Raw genomic sequence first — 21,030 nt, 5'->3', positions numbered from 1 at the left:
GAGGGCTCTGACACGAGCTCTAACACAGATTTAAGGGTTATAGGGTGAATGAGAAACAGAATTGAAAGAAATTGGGAAACCACAAGATCTTAGAGCTTTCATTGCCTTGGATTAGGTTATTGTAAGTCCTTTAATTTTAAACAGTAATCTCTATACAAAAATGCAGATTTTTTTTGGGAACAGACAGCAATTAATGCTGAACAGAAGTAATAATATAAGGAAGAAACTTTCATGAACCTACATTCATGCAGTTCATCTTTAGATAAAAACTGTTTCTATTCTTTCCTTCATGTTTTCAGATCATAACATAATTATAAAGCTATGTATTTATGTTGTCTACCTTTTATAATGGTAATGTTAACCACAATATCAACAAAAATATACAGGCCAGGCACTGTGGTTCACGCCTGTAATCCCAGCACTCTGGGAGGCCGAGGTTGGTGGATCAACTGAGATCAGGAGTTTGAGATCAGCCTGGCCAACATGGTGAAATCCCATCTCTACTAAAAATACCAAAAATTAGCCAGGAGTGGTGGTGGATGCCTGTAATTCCAACTACTCAGGAGGCTGAGGCAGAAGAATCACCTGAACCCAGGAGGCGGAGGTTGCAGTGAGCTGAGATTACACCACTGCACTCCAGCCTGGGCAACAAGAGCATAACTCCATCTCAAATATACACATGCGCACACACACACACACACACACACATAAAATACACTTTAGTGTGAAGTATTCTTTGATTAAACTAATGATAAGCTTTACGGTTCTCATAATAAATAATTTCTGTTTCTAAAATAGAACGCCTGTAATATAAAACGTAAATTCCCAAAAAGGTCTGCTAACTAGTGTGTAAGAAATAATGCAGAAGGCAATTTCAATAACCCAGCTAGTAACTGATTCCTTAATTTCAAAGAGACAGTAATCTGGAACCAAATCAAAATAATATTTTTATCTATATATTCTCTTTTTTTTTTTTTTTTTTTTTTTTTGACACAAGGTCTCATTCTGTCACCCAGACTGGAGTGCAGTGATGTAATCATAGCTCACGGCAGCCTTGAACTTCTGAGCTCAAGAAATCCTCCTATCTCAGCCTCCCCAGTAGCTAGGACTACAGACACATGCTACCACCACACCCAGCTATCTTTTAAAAGTGTTTGTAATGGCTTCTTGGGCTTTTGGCCAAGATCAAGTATAAAAATGTTTGTAAAGACAGGATCTCTATGTTGCCCAGCTGGTCTTAAACTCCTGGCTTCAAGCAATCCTCCTGCTACAGCCCATCAAAGTGCTGGGATTACAGGTATGAACCACCATGCCCAGCTTATTTTTCCATATTTTAAGATATATACTCTGTTAAGTAGAAGTACTTAACAAAGGATTGTATGTTTTTGCTTAAAATGTACAAATAAGGAAGTATAATGGTTTCCTCACAATAAAGATAAGATAGTTTAAGAAATGAGGACATCATATAACATTCCTCTACACTTTAAGGATAGCGACAGAAGATGAAAATGTGTGCCACAGTTTCAAAATGAATGTAAAGTTATTTATAGTGCTAAATAATTTTAAACCTCTAAAATTAATGCAAAATGTAGTCTCTTATAGAATAGAAATGCAGGTATCATTAGAAAGATAAAAGACATAACAAAAAGTTAATAAATTTGATTCATACTACTAATTAATATCTGTAACTCACAATGTCAGACTGAGAACTTTGATGGGTAAATCCAAATATTTAACTAAATGAAGTATATTAATCAAGATTGTGATTAAATCTTAAAAGGTAAGAAGAACATCTGTAATTCTCTTTTAAATACTAACATGATGATTACACACACATATATTCTACCAGTAATCTGAAAGTGAGCAATTTGACCTTATCATAAGTTACTATATAATATATATAGAGAATAAAAATATAATACAGACCCCTTAAAAAAAAGTTGATAAAGCATTTTATCTTCTAAAATCTAAGTTAAATCCAAACATTTCCAGGAGTTCTCAATTCTGCTTTATCCTAATATTGCAAATAAAGTCACTTTAACCCCACAAAATGGTTACTTCCTCATCTGCAAAATCAAGTAAGTTTGACCAAAAATGTTTATGACCCCAGAAGCAGAAAGCACCAAACTACATCTACTACAATATATCTATAAGGTTATATAATTTATTTTTAGCATGTTTCTATTCAGTCTGTATTTTATAGTCACCTCTTTTTAAATGTCAAGCAAAAAAAGATATCTGAAAAAATTCACCTCATTATTAATGCTAAAACTTTGTAAATTTAGAATTTAAAAAGAGTACTAACAAGAAGTAGATTAAAACATACCTGGTTCATTATAGCCTTCTCTTAAGTACTGAATAAGACAAAAAATAAATCTTGGAAGAACAAATTCAGACATCATCAGTAAGTCTTTAGGGACACAGGGAATATTTGAACTTGATTTAATTTGATGCCTTTTGCAAAACCTGTAATATGAAAAAGAAAAAAATTAACAGTAATGTCTAATCACCCAAAAACATATTATTTCTGTTTACAATACTCATAAACAGAATACAGGCCAATATAATCCTCCTTTATGATTTTTAAGTTACCAAGTTAAAAGAATATAATTTTAATCAGTCTTTGTATTAAAAAAGGCACTCAGGTAGATTTTTCCCAAGAAAAGACCATAAAATTAATAGCAAAATTCCAAATAGAATACAAAAAGAAAAATCTGATTAGAAGGCACATTTGTTAGCTGACATTTATTACTTTCAGGTACCTCTTTATGACTTCCACTCTTTTAAACCATTAAGAACATTATTGATTACTTCCAAAGAATTTATATTTTTCCTCACAATTTCTAACTTATTGCATTAATGAATAGGTAAGTGACATAAGAACTTGTAGTTTATTTTAAAAGTGTATACACTTAAGTGTATTCATTCCTTCTAATCTTGTTTATATTCAATTTTTCTTTCTTTCTTTTTTTTTTTTTTTTTTTGAGAAGGAGTCTTGGTCTGTCACCCAGGCTGGAGTGCAGTGGCAGGATCTCAGTTCACTGCAACCTTTGCCTCCCAGGTTCAAGCAATTCTCCCTCCCTCAGCCTCCCGAGTAGCTGGGACTATAGGTGTGCACCACTATGCCAATTTTTAAATTTTTAGTAGAGATGGGGTTTCACAATGTTGGCTGGCCAGGCTGGTCTCAAACTCCTGACCTGAGGTGATCTACCTGCCTCAGCCCCGCAAAGTGCTGGGATTACAGGCATGAGCCACTGCACCCAGCCTATATTCATTTTCAAGTATGACTGGCATGCTTGAGCAAAAATGAAGTGAAGTATTCGTTTTTTTTCTTCTTCCTTAGAGACAGGATCTTGCTTTGTTTGTCACCCACATGCATCCTGGAAGTCCTGGGCTCAAACAATCCTCCCACGTCAGCTTCAGGCACATGCCACTATGCCTGGCTTTTTTATTTTTACTTTTTATAGAGACAGGGTCTTGCTATATTGCCAAGGCTGATGAACTCCTGGCCTCAAGCGATCCTCCAGCCTTGACCTCCCAAAGTGCTGGGATTACAGGCATGAGCCACTGTGCCCCACCTTGAAGAAAACTATTCTATAGTCAACATCCAAATAATCACAAGTAAGTTATTCTGTGACCAAACACATAATTACCACATTAAACATGTAAAATGCCTAGAAATAAGTAGAAGGGAAGATAATCTATTTAAGCTGTAAAATACAAAAGAGCTGAATAGAGAAAAACTACATTGTGGCTTACGCCTGTAATCCTAGCACTTTGTGAAGCTAAGGCGGGTGGACCACGAGGTCAAGAGATCAAGACCATCCTGGTCAACAAGGTGAAACCCCGTCTCTACTAAAAAATACAAAAATTAGCTGGGCATGGTGGCGCATGCCTGTAGTCCCAGCTACTCAGGAGGCTGAGGCAGGAGAACTGCCTGAACCCAGGAGGCGGAGGTTGTGGTGAACCAAGATCATGCCATTGCACTCCAGCCTGGGTAACAAGAGTGAAACTCCGTCTCAAAAAAAAAAAAAAAAAAAAATTTACCTATAATGTTTGAATTTTATGTAACTGTCATATGTATAACTTTATAATCAAAAGGAAAAATTTAAACCAAAAGCAAAAAATAAGTTATACCATACATTTGGTTTAGTTCCACAATTTAAAACATCATTAGTATCCTTTGTTTGCCTCAAGGACCCTTTTGAGAATCTAATGAAAATTATAACTCTTAAGAAAAAGTATACACAAATACAAAATAAAAGTTAGCATATTCACACTCTGCTGAAGTGTATCTACCCTTAAGGTAGGGCTTTTAATTGTTAGGTCAGCAGATTACAGTGCAGAGAGATGGATTTTCCTTGGTCCTCAAGGCAGACACACAGGCAGAGCCTGAGCAACCTTTTCACTTGCCTCTGTATCCCATCCAAATACCATTTTTCACATCTGCCATTATTATGATAAAAGTTAGGAAGCATTACACCTTAAGGTTCAGACCTTGATTTAAAAGAAAAAAATGAATTTAAGAACTTCTTCCCAGCCAGGTGCAGTCACTCACACCTGTAATCCCAGCACTCTGGGAGGAGGGCGGGACGGAGGGCGGGGCGACGGCGAAGGGCGGGGCGGCACAGGGCGACAGCGGCGGAGGGCGGGGCGGAGGGTGGCCCGGGGCGGCGGCCGCGGCGGAGGGCGGGGCGGCGCGGGGGGCGGCGGCGGCGGCGGCGGCGGCGGAGGGCGGTCCAGGGCGGCAGCGGCGGAGGGCGGGGGCGGCGGCGGGGGGCGGCGGCGGGGGCGGCAGCGGACGGCGGTCCAGGGCGGAGGGCGGGGCGAGGGCGGAGGGCGGGGCGGCGGCGGCGGCGAAGGGCTGGGCAGGGCGGGTGGCGGCGGCGGCGGACGGGGCAGGGCGGAGGCGGACGGGGCGGGGCGGCGGCGGACGGGGCGGCGGGGGCGGCGGCGGCGGCGGCGGCGGGCGGGGGGGGGCGGCGGCGGGCGGAGGGGACGGCGGCGGCGGCGGGCGGGGGGGGCGGCGGCGGCGGCGGCGGGCGGGGGGGGCGGCGGCGGCGGCGGCGGGCGGGGGGGGGCGGCGGCGGCGGCGGCGGCGGGCGGGGGCGGCGGCGGCGGCGGGCGGGGGGGCGACGGAGGGCGGGGGGGGGCGGGGGGGGCGGCGGCGGCGGCGAAGGGCGGGGCTCAGGGCGGGGCGGCGCGGGGGGCGGCGCGGGGGGCGGTGCGGAGGGCGGGGCGGCGGCGGAGGGAGGCCCCGGGCGGCGGAGAGCGGAGCGGCGAAGGGGGCGGTGGCGGCGGTTGGCGGCGGCGGTTGGCGGCGGCGGCCCTGGAGGCGGCACCGCCCCCTGCCCGGTCTCCTCAGCGCAGCTGGCCGCCAACCCGCCGGTCCAGGGCAAAGGCTGAGGCTACTGGGGCGGAGCGGTGGGCCGTGCGGCTGCGAAGTCGGCGGTGGCTGGAGTGGGCGTGGAAGCGACCGCCATGGCGTTCTAAAACCTAGCCACCCAAACCACAAACATTTAGGATCTCACAGTTTTTGCATCTTAGGAGTCTAGACACAGCCCAGCGTGAGCCACGCCCCTCCCCCTCAGGAGGCCACGCCCCTCCCTCAGGAGGCCACTGCCTTTGTGAGGCCGCTGCTTTTGTGACGCCGCTGCCTTTGTGGACTGCTGGGGGTAGAGGCTGCAGTCAGTCGTGAGGCCCTGGCTGTACCTGGTTGGGTCCAGATAGAGGGGCAACCACGCGCGAGAGACGGAGAGTGGAGGAGCTCGAAAGGACTTCTATAGGAGAAAGCCTTAATTCAGTGAGTTCACAAATGAAGCCGAGATCTTTTCTGGAAGGGAAATAATAACAATAAGTCAAGGAGTATACTGAATATTTATTTCAGATATTGACGCTGGGGGTGGAGGCTGCAGTCCATCCTGAGGCCCTGGCTGTTCCTGGTTGGGTCCAGACAGAGGGGCAATCGCGTGCGAGAGAAGGAGAGTGGAGGGGCTTGTGCCGACCATGGAGCACAAACAGCAGTGCGAGTGCAAAGACGTGAGTGGCCGCAAGCCAGGCGGCATTTTTCTCTGGTGGCCACAGGCATGGTGGGGAACGGGGGCAGGGATTGCCACTCAAGCAAGGGTCGCGAGGGTCGCGATGCTCCCAACTGTCCCGCTTCAGGAGGCTGCCCTGTTGTGGCACCCGGGGGCAGTGGCGGTGACTCAGACTGTACCGGCCGCAACTGGCAGGTGCGGGACGCCAGGGGAACTGGTGGCCCGGGAAGCGGGAGGACTTCAGGAGGCCCTGAACCCTGCCTGACTGTGTGATTCTTCTGTGTCTTTGGTTGGAGTGGAAGTATTGATCTTATTTTATAAGTCATACTCCCCTGCTTCTTTATACCTAGTGTTCTTTTATTGGATGCCAGACATAACTTTTACTTTGTATACTGAATATTTTTATGTCCTTATAAATATCATTTAGAATTTTTGGATGTAGATAATTTATTTGGAAACAATTTGATTATACAGGTCTTGCCTTTTATGATTTGCTGGTGGGGCCAGAGCCATGTTTAATCTGGGGCTAGTTGTTCCCTGCTACTGAGTTAAAACCCATCTTAGTTCTCTACTCAAAGCCTTATGACTTATGAAGTTTTTCCAGTGTAGCTTTACAGTGAAATATTTCTAGTGGGAATAGGCATATTTTTTACACCTAGGTAGGTTCCAGTGACTGTTTTCCCCAGTCCTTTAGGAAGGTCTTTACTGTAGTCTTGGGTAGTTGTTTTACATGTGCTAATCTATTTCTTGCTAAAAGTTTCACTCTTGTTACCCAGGCTGGAGTGCAATGGCGCGATCTCGGCTCACCACAACCTCCGCCTCCTGGGTTCAGGCAATTCTCCTGCCTCAGATTCCTGAGTAGCTGGGATTACAGGCACACACCACCATGCCCAGCTAATTTTTTTTATTTTTAGTAGAGACGGGGTTTCCCCATGTTGACCAGGATGGTCTCGATCTCTTGACCTCGTGATCCACACGCCTCGGCCTCCCAAAGTGCTGGGATTACAGGCTTGAGCCACCGCGCCCGGCTCTGGGTTTTTTTTTTCCTATATGCATTTATCTTCTTTCTAGTACATTCAACAGTAGCCAAGATATTCACAAAGGGTAATCACTTTTTATGTACTATATTATGTTTATGTCTGGTAGACCTGAGTGATATTTGGGTAAGCCCTCAGGAATCTTCTAATTGAAGATGATTGAGAAATTACTTTAGCTCACCAGGGCAGCCATGGATACGATACTCTATCTGATCAGAAACTGGATTAGTCCTCTGACAATGTGTAGAAAGGCAAATTGCTTGTGTATTAAATGTATTCTTTGTGTTTGATCACAAGGGAAATTTACCCTTTGTTATTCTCTTATTTTTGTAACATTACAAGTCAAGACAGGACTGATAATCCATTTTTAATATATTGTGACATTTTAAATAAATTGTTTTACATTTCTAATGACAAGTTAATATTAACCAATACATTTTCTTTAATATTGCAGAAACAACACGTTCTAAAAAAAAAAGGGGCTTATTTACAAAAAATGCAAGATACTGGTGTCAAAATTAAAGAAACGGGGAAAAATACGTTGAAGCATGAAGGTAAAGATGGAACACATGGTGAATGTGAGAACATTAAAAGATGATGTAGCTAAGTAGGAAATGCTTATCTACCTAAATATCCTTTTGTAATCCTCTGTGTATTTACACTTGTTACTCCTTTTGTGCCAGACACTGTTCTAGGCATTTCTGTATTACAGATCAAGTTGAAAAGTAGGCATATATGTAACAATTATAACAAATTATAACAATCTCATCAATTGGCTCAGGGGACAGGCTTGCCTGTACTGTAGCTCCAACCAACCTCCCTATATTTAAAATAGCTACTGAAATGATACAAACTTGTACCTAAGATAACTGCTCTTATATAGCAACATTGTGTTCTATTATACTGCCAACCAGTAAGAAAGGGTGAAGGTAGAGAATTAGGGAAAAAAAGAAGGAACAAATAAATGAAGAGAGAAAAAATGAAGTAAGTTTACAAGGAGAAATGGCTTTGCTATGCCCAGTCTCTACCAGTTTCCTTTATTTATAACATTATGAAATTACAATGGTTTTTTCTCTTCTGATATTAGCTACAATTTCATGGCCAGAATGCAGAACTGTAGACTTGATTTAACTATCTTTGATTGTGTATTATCAGGAAAGAAGCTGATTATTTTCCATGCAGCTTCATCATAGTATCCCATGAAACCCATTTCGAGGTCAGAGCTTTCCTGTGTCACTGCAGTAGATTACCAACTAGCCTTTGTTGACTTTTTTTTTTACCTGCCTCAGATCCATTTTGTACTGTTGCTTGTTATGCTTAAAACTCTGTTCTGATGGTTTCTTCCTCCACCGTTAAAACTATTACCTATTGAATGAAGCTCTGACTGTTTCAGCAAGCATTTATCAGCATCTAAAGTTCAGTACTTACCTAACTTTTAACTTTATTGAAAGATGAAATGTAAAGTAATGTGATTCATATCAGCCTTGGGTGTGAGCGGTTATGTATAGCTACTCTCCAGTCTCAGTGAAGGGTGTATGTGTCATTGTAGTCTTCTTGCGAATTTCAGAAATACACAATAGTGACATCACACGTCATACATTTTTAGAGGTGCCCCTATTTCCCATGCACCATAATCAGGTCTTTCTGGTTTCCATTTCATCATAGCGTCATGAGTGTGAACTCAGAACAGTGTCACATCCTCTATACTCTTACGAGAAATTTGCCCCACACACTTTTGCAGCTGGTGATTCTCCAGGCAGAGTTCAAAGTGAATTTCCTGCTGCAGCTCCTTATCTTGTCTCTGTATTTTTTCATTCTCAGAAAATATCTCAAGGCATTTATTTTGTTTTTTTTAAATCATCCTAAAGCAAAATGGAATATTTTGTGCAATTACGTGTACAATCACATGTATAGATTTGTGTAACCTCGATCACAATCACTTATAGAACAGTCCAATATTCCAAAAATCTCCCTCATCCTGTTTATTTGCAGTCACACCCTCCTTCTCCCAACTAATAATCCCAAATTACCTCTGGGATTATTAGTTATGTTACCTCTGGGATTATTATCAAATAGTGCTATGTTCTCATGGATATATTTTTCTGTTGGAGAATGTTATGTAAATAGAATTTTACATCATTTGACTTCATGAAAATGGCTTCTTTTACTCAGCATAATACCCCTGAAATTCATCCAAGTTATTGCATGTGTCAATAGTTTGTTCCTTTCCGTTGCATGGATCCATCAGAGTTTGTTTATTCATCCTTGAACTGAAAGAAATTTGAAATTTGGTGTTGTTTCCATGTTTTGGTGATTATGTATAGAACAACCAGAAGTACAGTTGTCATTTGAACATTAAGGGCTGAGAGTTGGAACACTGACCTCCTGCATGGTAAAAAACTTACATTTAATTTTTGGCTGCCCAGAAACTTACTAACAGCTCATCTTTGACCTTACTGATAAGATAAACTGTGGAGTAACATATGTTATGTGTGTTATATATATTATATACTATAATCTTACAATAAAGTAAACTAGAGAAAAAATATTATTAAATTGAGAAAGTCATAAGGAAGAGAAAATGTATTTACTGTTTGTTAAGTAAAAGTGGATCATCATTAAGGTCTTCTCATTGTCTTCGTGTTGTAACACCTCTGGCCAATGAAAGCTCCTTAATTATAGCTCTAGTGGTATTTCTGGCATGATTCTAGTGGTGTTTGATAGCTCTTCTTGCTACCTGGGAAAACAGGAGGATTCTAACTTATCTTGTATGAATCTAGGTGCTTTGGCAACTTTGAAAATATAAAGTGATCACAGATTGATGCATTTATCTGTATTTATGCAAATACTTCATTTTCTTTATTATTGTGGCTTTAAAATAAGTTTTAAAATTCAGTGGTTTGAGTTATCCAATGTTTGTTGCTATGCCAAGTTGACTTCATTATTCTAGAGCCTTTGCTTTCTATACAAATTTTAAAAACTTGTCAATTTCTACAAAATAGCTTGCTGCTATTTAGTTGGGATTCACTTTGCATTTATTTCTCTCTGTCTAGGACCTTCAGTACAATGTTGAACAGCATTGGTGATTGTGTACCTCTTAATATTGTTGCAAAACATAAGGAAATGTGATACATATTCATTAGAATACCATATTGTATTTATTATATTATTTTTAATTATATGATGATTACTCTATTATTAATGTAATGGTCAGTATAATATTATATTGCATATTATACATGATATTTATAATTTGTTTTATTATTCTTGCATATTTGTTCATGGGGGAATTGGAAACATTTGTAATTTATTATAATATCTGTAATGCTATTTTGTATCAAGTGATTCTGATGTAAATGTATGAGATAGAAAATGTTCACTCTTCTTTAATTTTTTGGAAGGGTTGTGTAGAATTAGCATAATTTCTTGCTTAAATATTTAGCACAATTCAGAGGAGAAGTCTCTTGAGTCTGGAGCTTTTTTGTGGAAAAGTTTAAACTTCCTACTTAATTTCTTTGCTACAGGGCTCTTAAATTCTCATATGCAGTTTGAAGGGCAATAGTTTCTGTGGATTTGAAACTCGAGGGTATAGAAAACAGTATCTGTGATTATGAGTTCTTAGGAAATGCTTTTATCTTCTCCTCCTCCTTCTCCATCCATAGCCACAAGCGAAGGCATAATTTGTCTGCTTCCTCTCTGGTATGATTTTTTTTTTTTCTTGTAGATGACTAATTGACAATGTAGCTCTTTGGAATCCTATACAGATGGTCCCTGACTTACAGTGGTTAGACTTATGATTTTTCAATGTTAGGATGTGTGAAAGCAATAAACATGCAATAGACACTGTATTTTAAGTACCCATACAACCATTCTGTTTTTCCCCTTTCAGTATAGCATTCAATAAATTACATAAGATATTCAACACTTTATTATAATGTAGGCTTTGTGTTAGCTGATTTTGTCCAACTGTAAGCTAATGTAAGTGTTCAGAACAAATTTAAAGTAGGCTAACCTAAGCTGTTATGTTCAGCAGATTAGGTGTATTCAATGCATTTCCAGCTTAACATATTTTTAGCTTATGATGTTAACGTTTATTGTGATGTCAACCCCATTTTAAGTCAAGAAACATCTGCATGTTTTTAGGAGCTGTTAATTTTAATTCCCCATCTTTTGGGGGCCCAAAGTCTTGTTTTAAATGCTCTGACCAGACAATACATTTCCAGATGTGGCCAATGTCCCTAGAGCAGGTATCAGCTTCAGCATTTGTTTATCACTATAGATTTGTGTTCTCACAATTGTTTTACCTTCAGAAAGTTCTACTATCTCTTTGAAAGTTTAGATATTTTTTAACAGTATGACTTTAATGCTCTATACTGAATTCTAGGCAAAATGAAAGACACTTGTTTAGCATATTGCTGGAAACCACAGAAGAGCTTTTTTGTATTAAAAATAGTTTTATCTTCACATTTAACTTTCAGATATGTACACTCTTAATCTCAGTTCATTTCTCTCTAAAATTGATGAGTTCATGTCCTTTGTAGGGACATGGATGAAACCAGAAACCATCATTCTCAGCAAACTGACACAAGAACAGAAAACCAAACACTGCATGTTCTCACACATAAGTGGGTGTTGAACAATGAGAACACATAGGCACAGGAAGAGGAACGTCACAGACCAGGGTCTTGGGAGTGGAGGGCTAAGGGAGGAATAGCAGGGGGTTGGAGAATTGGGGAGGTATAGCATTAGGAGAAATACCTAATGTAGATGATGGGGCAATGGATGTAGCAAATCACCAACATGGCATGTGTATACCTATGTAACAAACCTGCACAGTCTGCACATGTACCACAGAACTTAAAGTATATTGAAAACATTTAAAAAATAAAATAAAATAAAATTGATCACACATCAATTTTATTTTATATAATAATCAGGTGTACACAAGAATTAATATAACTAATCCATAGCATGATGAGTTTTATAATATAAACATGTTTAGAGTGCTTTGAGAGCACTGGGAAAGGTATTTATTCAGGTAGTTTTCAAGGAAGGCTTTCAAGAGTTGACATAAGCTGAATGAGAACTAAAAGATGAGAAGTTTAAAGACAGCACAGGGTATTCTAGACAAAAGAAATTGCAAAACCATAGGCCAGAGAGGCATGAGAAACATGATATATTTAGGGAACGGTGATATATTCTGTCTCTGGACCATAGCATATATATGAAAGACTAGTCAGAGAAGACACTAGAGAGGTAGAAAAGGACATCAGATCTTATAGTACAGGTTCTTGCTAAGAATTTTGGACTTCACTGTGGAGAGTCTCTGAAAGCTTATAAACAAGGTAGTAACAACAGAAAATAAATACCTACTAGAGGATTAACATTAGCAAGTTGCTGAGGACGGATACAAACTATATAATTTTCTTTTTCTAATAAATAGGACCTCAGGCTCAGGCTACAGACCTGGGAATAGTTTCTTCTCCTCTTAACACCAATATGTAAGTATCTAAGGAATTATGTGTAATCATAAATAAAAATTTTAATGATTACATAAGAGTGCTGCTCATAAGCAAATGATTACATGGAATCCTCAATTTTTGTAGTTCTACTTGGATTTAGTGAAATTTAGTATTTTGCAGACTTTCAGCACTAGCTTAAGTTGTAGACAAACTGAATCTTTGTCCTTCCCTTTCTTTATCTCCATATCTCCTCTGTAGTTCTATAATCCACCTATTGTCAGGGTCTCCATGCCACTTTGAAGTGTATCTTCATCATAGCTTTCTTCAGGTAATTTCTCATAATCTGTATTTATTTCTTTGCCTTTCTTTTCTTTGAAATAGCTACCATTCCTTATGTTTTTTGAGACTATTGGCTTTCTAATACTGGTAATATAGTTTACTCTATAGTATTAATGACTTAATCAGTTATCCCCCACCCTAACGGGTATTTTGCAGATTAATACAAAATAATAGTCTCTAATAGTAGAAGAGATATTTGTTAAGCCCAGGGACTTTTCACTCCTCAAACCTTAGTGACCACCTATTTTGTTGATGTTTGTATCTGTTTTTCTCAACTCAAGAAAAGAGAGAGAGGAAAACATGAATCTAAGTAATAGCAATGAGTTATTTTACACCCATGCCACAATATTTTTAAAAAATCAGCAAGACAAATGAAGTCTAGGAAAGACTTTACAAACCCCAAATTCCCATGAAGATGATTGAGTAAAATAAGTTTTGAGTGATAGCAAATGATCTTGACATGTTCAGACCAGCCTTCTTGAAATAATAATTTTTACCTTAAGACAGATAAATACCAGTTTGTTCGCCTTATTGAGTATTCATATGATACATAACACAGTAAGAGATGCAGAAGGAAGGAAACTGACTTGTCTAGTTCAAAGCAATAAAACTTGATGACCGTATGTAGACTACATGTAAAATAACATTGCTTATTTTATTTATTGGATGCATACATTTTTATTTACTGGAAATATAAATACATACCTCTTTACAGAAAAGGTTATAAGAGGCTCATAATATAGTTGTAAAAAGTGCATTTTTATCTTCTTCAACACAAGAATGTAGAACTACAAAAATCACTTGAATTTTCCATAGCAAGCGTTTTGGATATTCTTTCCTTATAAATCTTAGCTTGGTGAAAAATAAAAAACTCTTTATCTTACCTGGAGCTTCTTACCTCTTCTCCAAAAGCATACACAGAGATCCAAATAAAGAGTAAAGACACATATGTCACACTCCTCTTGTTCAGGTTTAACTCTGAGTTTTATAGGAGTTTGCTGTGGAAGTCTCACATCTATTCCATCATTTCTTTCTCTTCTCTCACTTATTGCTTAGTTTTCTTGTTTCTGTTCAGTTGTTTAATGTTACAAAAGATTTATAAAATAGAGATGAAAATTCAGTACCAAAGGAATGAAAATAAAGAAAATATAACAGTAGTGGGAGTAAAGTTGCAATAATTCAGCATTGCACTTAGGTGATGAGTAAGCGTGTATTACAGGGAAGGTATAAGGAGTAGCAGAGTGAAGAAAGCAATAAATCTATTATCCTGAAGACTGTGGTTAAAACTTGTAGTTTATTTATTGGCTAATAGTCTGACGGTTTTTAGTGCAAGTATAATGGTCAAATTAGCATACATAATGAGTAACTTTGACAATGATATATAGGAAAGATTGAAAGAAAGAAACTCAGAATCAGTTATCAAAGTCCATTAGTGGCATGCACAAAGGCTTCATTTGCCATTAGAGAGAAGTAGGCACAATCCAAAAGACTTTAGATGGGGATTTATTTATCAAACGTTTATTGAGAACCTACTATGTTCAAACTATAATGCTAGATCTTAGGCAGGTACCAAGATAAAACCATGTTTCTATGATTTCAGGGTATTATCTTTGAAGGATATTGTGAAGCTGAAGCGAGGGGATAAAAATAAGACAAATTAAAACACCAAAACCTATTGCTATTACCTAGGCTCACTGTTTTTCCTAAATAAGTGCTCTCTGGAACGCTGCAAGTCTTTGATTAATTCTCTAGAGTTCCAGAAACTATAATTCTGGTCATTTTTCTTTTGCCAGTTTACTCATCTTTTTTTTGGAGGAATGAATATCTGAGATACTTACTCTGCCATTTCTGCTGATGCCATGCTTTATCCGGTTAATAAAATTGTTTTCTAATAGTCATTAATAAAGCTTTTTCAGTTTTCAGATTAAATTTACATGTAGGCCTTTGTACTTTGGGTCTGTGTTGCATGCTTTTGGAGCAGAAAGTCTATTGGGAACTGGTATCAATGAATACGTAGAACTCCTTGAGTTATGTTTTATGCCAACGATAAAACATGAAGAAAACAGAAAAATGAATCTGAATGCATTAGGTTGCAGAATATCTAAGAGAAAAACCTGTGGGAACTTGGGTTGACCTAAGAAACCAGATCCTAGAAAAACAAATGAGGGCAAATGATAGAGAACATATCACTGACATCAGCTTCCATGCTCCTAGTTGCATACTGCAAAAAGGTACTAGTCTAAGGATAGACTGTTGTCACAAAACCCATTTTATGAACTGGACCCAGTGAAGTTTTTTTTTCCTGCCAAAATATAGGGCGTAGTTTTCAGTCTGCCTATTTCTTAAAATTGAATTATAAACCTTGGGGAAAATGTAAATTTAATCAAGTGGAGTACAGGCCTAAAAGGAGTGTACTTAAGAAAGTAGAAAGAAAAAAGAAACAGTTCAAATCAGCAAAAATATAAGAAAATAAATCAGACTTCAGTTTTAGAACTTGTTTTAATAAATATTTATTTCATTTTCTATTATGTTTATGATTGAGCTATACTTTTTTTTTGCAATTCAGAATATTTTTATTTCATTAGTGTGTGATGGTAAATGTAATAACACATGATAGAATATTGTCATACACAGAAAAGGAATGCATCTAAACTGGTATTAAATATAGCTAGATATCCATGATTTTAACCCATAGTTATTGAATAATCATTCACTATTTTCTTCCTGCCATGGAATATGGGGAGGGAATGGTAGAAGTATAGCATTTCAAAGAGTAAATAAATGACAATCAGAAAGTTCTGGTCAGATGTCTTGCTGCTCTATCAGACCTTTTAACAGTCAGAAGAAACTCAACTGCCCCCTCCCTGCAAATCCTATATCCTTTTTCAGAGAAACCAAAGTGGGCATGGCTAAGGTGTGTTAAAAGAACAAAGATCAGAGAGGTACATTGTTTATGCTGTAGCTATAAGTCTGTTCCCATGAGTAATAAAGTACATTTCTAAAACTAGAGGCCAATCTAGGGAAAAAGTAAAATAGAAGGATTGGAAAAAATGGTATATTCTTCATTTTGAATTTCTATAGAAAAACTCTTAGATACAACAAAATGATTCAATGATCAGAAATTTTAGAAAAAAGTTTTATAAATTCTTGACTCTATAATAAACAAATGATCAACCTTTCTCTACAGGAAAAAGAACTCACCACAAAATTCCTTTCAAGAAAAAGTATGTATCATAAAATCCACTGACAAAACAACATATTAGTCTTACTTTCTGATACATCATAATAGAATATATTGTGTTAACTAGAAAACTAGGAGTCATCCATTGATATTTGTTGGTCTTCTTCTTCGTTCTTTTTTCTTCTTTGAAGTTCCTTTTCAGTTAATTCTTATACTTTTCTGTGGTCCAAAGTTGTTATCAAAAATAATATTAGGCCTTCAAGATGAGGTCTCATGGGTATAGAATGGTAAAATATTAAGGGATCTAGCCATCACAGGAAGAGAATGAAATACCACAAGCCTATTCTATCATGGGAAGCTATATCGATATGCCCTTCCAGATCTTGTTGGTGAACTCAGTAGTAGATGAGTTGAGATGCTTGGATCTGTCTTTAGCAGTTTTGTGAAAAGGGACCTCATCACCTATCGGCTGAGACTTGGAACAGGCAAAGATAAGGTAGTATATTTTTATGAGACCTAATTTGGATCTAGACTGAACACACAGGAAAGAGAAAGCACTTGTGGAACAATACATATTCTGGCACACTATTTAACATGGCCACTTGCTCAATTCATAGAATATGCAGCAAATACGAAGGCTTTGACCCAAGGGAATATTTTTCAGTTTAATGTTGTAACAGAAAGAAAGTGAAAACTGGGATTTCATCTGTCATATTTCACTACAAAGAAAACTTTAGAAATAGATGCCTCTTTTATATATTAAGGTTGGAATCGCTTTGCCACAACTAGCCTAAGAGTAATAATGTAGGTTATTGTTTATCATCTCTTGTAATAAGAAAAATAACATATATTGAATGTCTTAGTTTATAATTTATATGTGTTGTAGTTGATTTAGAATAATTATCTTCTCTGTAAATATTTAGGTTTTATTCTTAAATATTTGATTTAGAGTGTATTTATTTAAGACAAGTATTTTATAACAGACTGTCATCTTAAAATATGTGTCATAACCACTAACCCATTGCTTATACAATAAGTTAAAAATATTGGGGGTATATCTGGGGATTACAGCTGAATAAAATGGCCTTTCCTCAGATGCTCCTCAAATGCTTTGAAATGGGCCGTGAGGGAGTGTGGCCTATACATGTTAACTTTTCTTTGAATATTTCTCTGAAATATGAATCACTTCAGACTAATTTAGACAATATTTTGGGTGTGAGCGCCTAGTTACAGGAATCTTATTTACACAAAGATTTACATGTCAGCCTTCTAAGCTTTGCTGCCAATTACTTGTGTTTACAGCCTGTATGCTTTAAGAGTTTTAACAATTTAAAAACAGAGTACTACTTTATTATAAGTAAGAGTTTTGTAAGCACAAAATACATTTGCAGTTGGTAAGTAGAGGTTTATAGAACTCTACAGATGCATTTGTTTCTATCCATGGTCCAGTACAAATCTATGACAGCACCATTGGTCACTAAGGAAATGGTTATTCAAACCTGGTTCTTAGTTCCAGCTCAGTAATAGTCTAACTTTCTTAATCTGGCTCAGCCCTCCCTACTCTTTGATTCCCAAATCTAGCTTGGCTTTTATGTTCTATCTAAATTAATATGTTACCTTACTTTATTATCTGTTCTCAGCTTTCCTAGCTAAGGCAATTTGTATTTACACTTGTTTGTTAGGTAAAAAGCTCATCAATCTATATAAAGCATGAGCTTTTATTTTTACCTATCAAATAATTCTTAATAATTAACTTTAGTCATTTCTATATATATATAGACTACAGGCTCACCCTTTCAGCAGGGACTGGAAGAGAGAATGATTTGTGCTCCTTCCCCATATCTCAGTTAGACAGATGCTTCTGAAAGCAACCAAATATTTTGGCTGCATCTGTTTTGAGAAATATTTTATTACAAATATTTAATGATCTTAAAAATCAGCTGGATCATAAAGATTATACATTTTCTTTCCAAAATATTTGCACGCTATGTGCCTATACAACAATTTGGTAATTTTTTTAAACAAAAAATCATTTATCCTGATAATAAATGCCAAGAGAAAAAGAAACTTCTGAGAGACTGTGAATAAAATAAATCTTAAACACTCACAAAAAAATACTTCAGTGTAGTGCAGAATAAACAAACTAGAAATTCATCTGAAATTCTAAATTTCTAATCTTTTTTTTTTTTTTTTTTTTTTTTTTTTTTTACTATTTTCTTCCGTAAACCATATTGGTATTCCACCTATACATTGCTTGATATAAAAATTCGATGTTACCTGCTGTCTTCAAAACATAGAGTAAGTTGTTACATGACTTTGTTTTCATCCCTGCTTACTTCATTTCTAGGCAACTTGTGAAGAACCAAATATTATAATTCAGGATATAGTGACCTGTGTTGTTCCTAAAGTGACCAGTATATTGTATCCAGCCATCACAAAGTATGAAGAAAGATTGAGAAATAATACATACCCAGCATCTGATAACTCCATCCTCTCTTCAGATAGTACAGGTTTCTGTAGCACATGCAATGAAGACTTTACATATAGAACGTACATATCTTCAACAACTGAAACATTTCAGGCAGGACCCTGTGCATTTCCAGTTGACCTGTCAGGAAGGAGACCAACCACACCGATACAACTTTCTCCTGCACATAAGGAAAGAACTGTTGTGGGGAAAACCTGTCATGCAAAAGGACAATCTATAACCTCTACACTTAAATATAATAAAACCAATGTGCTATGTTCATACCCTAAGCTCAGAAGTTGTAAATCAGACAGTGATCTTTTAGCATCATTTGAAACAAGCACAACAAAGTGTAAGGATGCTACTACTCAAACAGATAGCCTAGGGGGTTCATCAATTTGTGATAAAAAAGCAAAAGCCATCGATGAAATGAATAATTTAAAAAATGTTTTTCTTAACTTTAAGTGTCACTTGAAAGGGAAAACTAAAGTGAATTTAGAAAGCAGTTTTCACAAAATAATGTCTGATTTAACCCAGGCCATTCCCTCTCTCTCTTCTGTTACTGCCGAAGATTTTGTTGAACAATGTGAACATGAAAAAGAAGACTTGCCCTCCAATGTTGATGTTTGCTCAGTTGCTTCTGGGACTGTGGAAAATATGCTTGAGAAGTTAGAGTCTGCAGTGGAGAAAAAATGTGTTGAGATGTTTTCACAAGAAGATGTACCAGTCAACATTAAACCAAGCTTAACAGCCAGTGATGAACATCTCCCATCATCAAATAAAAAACCTTTGACAGATTCAATGCCTCATACTTTAGACCCAATGTATGATGTTGCAGAGGACATGGTGCACACCATTTTAGAAAAGCCGATGTCTCTTACTTCTTCTAAGCAAAATGAATATCTTCATCCTAAAGATTCAACTAAGCTTTCCTGCCAGCAACATAAGACAGACCCAGTATGCATGTTCCTTCAGAGAGCTGGCAAAAATAAATCTAGTCTTGAATCTGACACAGCTAGTTTAATTGTCAATGAAGAAATACAAAATGTACTATCAAATATTTTTTCCCAATCTTCTTTGGTTGGTTATATAGGGGAAGCAATTAGTGCTATACTAGGTTATATGAAAACTGAACTAAATGAGAGAAGTATTGCATCTGAAGAAACAGTAGTACTCCTTCAGCTACTTGATGATATCCTTGTTCAGCTCCGTCAAGAACCAGCAAAGGAAAATTTTCAAAAAAGTAGACAACCTAGAATAAGTAGTCGTTCTGACACCAAAGAAAAGTGCAGACTCGCTGGCACTAGATTATCTAATAGTCCTAGGTCTGGGAGACCATTTCCACCTATAAATCTTCCAGGCATGGTTCTTTATTCTGAAGATGAGGAGACAGACAATATTGTAAAAAATGTGCCTGATTCAGCTTTCAAAGATGAAAAAGTAAAATCACAAGAACAGATTCCTAATGATTCGTTTACAAAGGGAAACACTTGTTTTAAATACCAAAGAGATATCGAACCACCTACAAAGCCTGTTTCTAGAAGCCAAGTTGCATTTCCTGATTGGGAATTAAAGACTGAGCCACCATCTCTTAATCATAAAAATACTTTAAAGAAAAAACTTTGTTTGAATAAAGTTATTTCAACCTTCAGCCAAGACCAAAAGCATCAAATACAAAAGGCTTCAGAAAACATAGTCACAAGTGTTTTCAAAGAAATGCTCAAGGACATATCTTTTGTTCCTCCTGGTCACTTAGACAGCAAAACTGGTGATGAAGCTTCAGTTCTTTTTTCACAAAAGCCTCAAGGACTGTCACATCAAGAATGGATAGACCAGCTGTTTTCTGTTTCAGAAATCAATACAGTGGCTCAAGAAATAAGAGACTCTGTGTTAAACATACTTCATAAGGCACCAAACTACATTTCCAATACCACTAATAGTTACATTTCATCATCAGTTCATCAGACTTCCTTAGATAGTTCTGATGCTGCACACAGAGTCAAAGAAGCACCAAATAAATGCTCATTAAAAACATGGCTTGTCAGTGAAAAGAAAATGCAATCTTTATCTTCATTCAATATTGATTCTAAAAAGCTTTCCTGGTTAAAATCTGGAGAAAGTGAACTTAAACCTGTAGACGACATTAATGATAAGATCATTCATATAATTTTTAAAAGACTGAAGTCATTTATTTGTCCAAAATTGCATATGGGCTTCAAATCTTCACTACAATCTCAACTTAGTAGGTACACAGCTAAAATAGTGAACATTGTTTTATGTGCTATACAGAATGAAGTGGAACTCCATAAGAAAAACCTAAATCTTATGGAGATTGACCATACCAAATCCCTTACAGCTAATACTAATAAAAAATTAGAATCTCTTGTCACAAGTATTGATGATGACATTTTGGCAAGTCCATTATTAACATGTATTTATGATGTGTTATCCAGCAAAAATGCAGATCAAAGAAACCTTTCACTTTCTTCATGTATGCCAAAGTCTG

The 21,030-nt window shown here is 37.6% G+C and overlaps 1 protein-coding gene and 1 long non-coding RNA gene across 3 annotated transcripts in view; both read left to right on the top strand.

Annotated features, from left to right (window-relative positions):
• LOC110569121 (obscurin-like) overlaps window positions 1-21,030 on the top strand; it is a 136,403-nt gene that overhangs the window by 31,553 nt on the left and 83,820 nt on the right.
• LOC135273677 (uncharacterized) lies at window positions 5,696-12,558 on the top strand. 2 transcript variants are annotated; one of them, XR_010341502.1, is made up of 5 exons: window positions 5,696-5,803; window positions 5,888-6,039; window positions 7,530-7,629; window positions 10,600-10,774; window positions 12,519-12,558. It is a non-coding gene; the product is annotated as an uncharacterized LOC135273677 (long non-coding RNA). The 2 variants fall into 2 exon arrangements; XR_010341501.1 differs by lacking the exon at window positions 12,519-12,558 and having other exon boundaries at window positions 10,600-11,329.

This window comes from Aotus nancymaae, unplaced genomic scaffold, assembly GCF_030222135.1.
Source record: "Aotus nancymaae isolate 86718 unplaced genomic scaffold, 86718_ANA_hifiasm-v0.15.2.pri h1tg000008l, whole genome shotgun sequence".
Classification (NCBI taxonomy): Eukaryota; Metazoa; Chordata; class Mammalia; order Primates; family Aotidae; genus Aotus; species Aotus nancymaae.
Note: the sequence above shows the minus strand (reverse complement) of the source record. Positions and strands in the feature narration are given on the sequence as shown.